Source organism: Trachymyrmex septentrionalis, unplaced genomic scaffold (genome assembly GCF_001594115.1).
Source record: "Trachymyrmex septentrionalis isolate Tsep2-gDNA-1 unplaced genomic scaffold, Tsep1.0 scaffold241, whole genome shotgun sequence".
Lineage (NCBI taxonomy): Eukaryota > Metazoa > Arthropoda > Insecta > Hymenoptera > Formicidae > Trachymyrmex > Trachymyrmex septentrionalis.
Window position 1 is genome coordinate 391837 of NW_017305399.1, and position 5094 is coordinate 396930.

Genomic DNA, 5094 nt, shown 5'->3' on the forward strand with positions numbered 1-5094 from the left:
CTAAACTTCTGGTTTTTTAGATGTTTTTCTGAGGGCCTCTTTCTCAAAATGCTCCATGAAGATTACAGGATAAATAGGAGAATCTTTTACAGGAGAAATAGGAGACACGGACAAATAGAACATATAAGACAAATCTTTCTCAAGAAATTCTTTGGCAAAACGACTACAATAACTAACAGTACTTCCAAGAAAGTATAGAAAAGCCAGATACAAAAACACTGGTTTATTTTGAATTAAATAAAAAGAAGCAATCTGACTTTGATTGCTCATTATTTCGACAAAAATCATCGCATCACAATTAAAAAACCAAATTTAAAGTTGCTCTAAAAATCGTACAGACACTTTTTAAAAACGAATTTTTAAGGAAAACTTTCACGTCAGATAGTCGAAAACTTCGCAATAAATATATTCTGTATATAATTTTGAGTTAACAAAATTTCAAATGAATTTTCTGAATAACTTAATATTATTTAACAGACATTTAATTGCGGAAGCATATAAGCGCAATGGAAAAAAGAAAAAAAATGTTATATGAGGTTTCGTTAGAAATGCTTTAAAGCAGGATTCGCTAAGATAACTGATACGGCTTATTTAAAATAAAAAATATAAAATAAGTTCCAGAAACTTATTTAAAATATATAGTCGTAGGGATCGGTAAAATCACTGATATGGCTAATTTAAAATAAAAATTAGAAAAATAGATTCCAAAAACTTATTTAAAATATTAAATAAGGAATAGGTCACAAGAAATTATTTAAAATATAAAGTAAAAAATAGAGTCCGAAAATGCAATTTATTTATTTAAAATATAGAATAACTTTTATTTAAAATATAAAAATAACTTGTCTTTCATTTTAAATAGGTTTTCGAAGGCTATTTCTTATTTTAAATAAAAAATAGATTTCGGAAACTTACTTAAAATATAAAGTAAGAAATACGTAGGCTGCTAGAAAAGTTTCTGCAATCCAGTACTTCCAGTGGCACCAACGTTCTGCTACTATCATATCCGTAAAATTAGACGTTTTTAATATAATTCAATTGACAGTTTGTACCTAAGCCAACTAGTTTTGTTTGCATAGTATTTTAAAAGAAGTTATTTCGTAAGAAAATGGAAATTTCGCGTGAAAATTTTCGGGCAATGATTTTTTACGATTACAAATGTAATCTAACTCCGAAACGATGCATCGATCGACTTCATTTGGCTTTTGGGGATGAAGCACCATCCAATAGGACTGTTTATAATTGGTTTGCCGAATTCCAGCGTGCCTTTCTTAGTGATGAATTCCATGAAGGTCCATTCATGTTTGTTGTTGCCACTAATGTTGACGCTGTGCGTGAAATGATTGAGCGAGAGCGGCATATGACATACCGCGAGATTCAGGCATCCTTAGGTATTGACATGAAAGCAATACATACGATTTTGCATGATCACTTGAGCGTACGGAAATTTTGCAGTCGTTGGATCCCACATAATTTGACCGAAACTCAAAAACAGGCTGTTAAATGGTGTTAAATGGAGCAAAGAAATGCTCAAGAAATTCAACCGAGGTCGGTCAAATTTGGTCTACAACATCCTTACTGGGGACGAAACATGGATTTATTCGTATGAGCCCGAAAGTAAACAACAATCCACTGTTTGGGTATTTCAAAATGAACCGAAACCAACAAAAGTTGTTCGTTCACTCAGTGCTGCCAAGCAAATGATTGCTTGTTTCTTCGGTTATACCGGACATGTAACAACCGTGGCTTTAGAGGATCGAAGGACTGTAAATACTGATTGGTATACAACAATTTGTTTGCCAGAAGTCATAAATGAATTGTGTAGAACAAACCGAAATCGTCGCATCATCCTTCATCATGACAACGCCAGCTGTCACACAGCACGTCAAACCGTTAATTTTTTATCCAGTAATAATGTCGAATTGATGACTCATTGTCCGTATTCACCTGATTTATCACCTAATGACTTCTTTTTGTTCCCAAACATTAAAAATAAGATGCGTAGTGAGCGATTTGAGTCGCCTGAAGCAGCTGTTGAAACATTTCGTACATTGATATCTGAGATTACAGCCTTAGAGTGGAAAAAATTCGAAAATTGGTTCGGGCGTATGCAAAAATGTATCGATCTTAAAGGCAAATACTTCGAAAAACAATAAAGCCATTTACCGAATTGTATATGTTTTTTTTCATATTGTTTGCGTAAATTTTTCCAACAATCTACGTATGTATTTTAAATAATTGTTTCAAATAATATTTAAATAAAAAATATTTTTATGATTTTGTTTATTTGAATATACGATATATATTTCTAAATATAACGTTTCAGTTTTTTTTTTTATAACTACAGCCTATAATTGATTATTGAATTGTATTAACCCTTCGCGAACTAGGTGGAAAATCAACATGGACTTATTTTAAATATTATATTATATATAAATAACTGTTTAATTTTTTTTTATTTAAAATGTATATTTTAAATAAATTTATTTGAAATAACACCGAGCCCTGTTTAAAAGTTATAAACGGTTGTAATGAACCATGAAATAGAAAACTATAGATTTTACATTGCGCAAAATATGGAAACGTACATTTTATGTATAGAAAGATCGAATGTGTTTATCTCGTGTGAATATTAACATCTTATACTACTATCTTTAAATGATTCAGTATTATTTCGATCTGTATAAATATATTATATGATATTCATTCAACTCTAAGACAACAACTCTAAGACTGCACTCAAAAAGATTATAGCTGTTTCTATCGTTGTAAAATAGTACGAGTAACTACCGTCAAAATGTCAATGTTTTCACTTACATGCAAAAAAAACGTGGCCACTAAATTTTTTCACAAATTTTTAATATTTTCAAATAGCAATAATTCATTGAAATAGTAGCGAGATATTTAAAAAAGCCTTTTAAAACTTGAAATCTCTACTTAAGAAAAATCGATAATTGATATTTCAATCTGATTGATCAAAAATGATTTGAAGTATTCGAAAGTTAGCCTTAAGCTTTTAAACGCTAATTTCAAACATTGCTTTGTAATTATTTTTCGCAGAGATACGTAAATCTTTTTGATCTTTAAGCTAATTCTAAATGATCCTTTTATATATATATTTTATATATAATTTCAAGATAGAATAACTTCGTCAAAAATAATCGTAACGAAATTTAAAAAAAAACATTTTAAAGGTTGAAATCTTTACTTTTGAAATCGGTAATTAGTATTTCAATCCGACTGATCCTTTAGCTATACGGACACAAATTGTGGATACTCATCAAATGTGAAAATTTCGTACAAATTTTATAAATGTCTATGGCATGAAGTAAAGATCACAAAAAATGTGATTTATAGCAATCAAAAGTGTGAAACTTTATCTTCAATTTGCTTTTTTATAGACCTCTGTACAAATTTTTTTTCACCGAGTTATTCAACATTAAAAAAGAGTCCTTTTGCTTCAACGTTAACTAATTTGGTGAAAAAAATCGTTTAGAGGTCTATAAAAAAAGCAATTAAAGGTAAAGATTTACTCTTTCGCAAGCTGTAAATCCCATTTGTGCGCAATTTCTAATTGGCGCCGTGGAAATTCGCAAATTTTATAAAAAATTTTGAGAATTTATGCATTTTCATTTATGTTTGTGTAACGTCACATAATATCAGTACGACCTTTTTTTTAAATTCCGATCTGGAAAGTAAAGATTATAAGCTTTAAAAGGCTTTTTTAAATATTTATATATATGTTAATATAATACAATATATAGCTACGATAATTTTTCACTGAGTTATTGCTATTTGAAAATATTAAAAATTTGTGAAAAAGTAATAGCCAAGTTTTTTTGCATATAAGTGAAAACATTGACATTTTGACGGCAGTTACTATTTTACGACGATAAAAACAGCTATAATCTTTTTAAGTGCAGTTGTTGTCTTAGAATTCAACGAATATCATTTGCTATTTGAAAATATTAAAAATTTGTGAAAAAATTTAGTGGTCAGGTTTTTTTGGATGTGAGGCGTGCGTGAGTGCGTGCGTGTGCGTGTGTGTGTGTGTGTGTATGTATGTGTATTTTTAAATATATTTACATTAGACGTAATCGATCAAGAAAATTCGTAAGAAAATTAAAAAGAAACATTTTGTATAGGTAAATCGCTATACTTTTATGTAAAAATATCAAATTTTTTCAAAGCATATTTTTTATCAAGCTGCGGACTGTTGAATGTACGTAATTTTAAGTATCATATATAATAATGTGATCTTTAATGGTTAAGATACGGAATCGTAAACATAAAAATTTTTTGAAAAACAGTCAAAAACATGTTACAATACAAGTTTCAAACTTTAAAATATTTTTATTTTTTTATTTTTGTCTGCGATTACTTTTCACCGAGTTTTGATGATCTGATATTTGTGCAATTCTGAATGCTTTGAAAGTGTTCTCTGTGAATATTTTACATATTTCAATATTTTACATATTACTTATGTAACATCGAAGCTATCAAACAATTCTTAAGAATGTCTGTCAATAATATATTCGACACTGCACTACAAACATAAATACATTGTTATAAAACATATTTTAATAAAGAAGTATTTCAGCAAAATAATACTTTACAATCTCATGGATCTGATATCGAGTGTATTCTCTTTTTATTTATTAAATAACTATAATGTATGGAAAAATAGAAATAAATATGATTTAATTTCTCTTCTCGAAACAAGAAAATAGTTTTCGGTACATTTTATCTATTCTATCGATTTCAAAATATTAGGTTTGTTTTCTATGGTTAAACAGTGTACACTTTTGGAACCTAAAGTGAGATGGGTATGTTTGATATTTGGCGAAAGCAAAAATTGAAGAAAGTTTTAGTGCAATATAGTATAGGAATAAAAAAAGGATTTGTTATTGAATTAGTACTTAAATATAACTTATAGTATATTCATGCTTTATTTTCTCACTTCTAATGTCACAATTTCGGATAGCAATAGCGGAATATTAAATCTTAGAATAGATAACTTGCAGAGAGAGAGAAAGAGAGAGGGGGGGGAGAGAGGGAGGGAGGGAGGGAGAGGGAGGGAGGGAGAGAGATCAC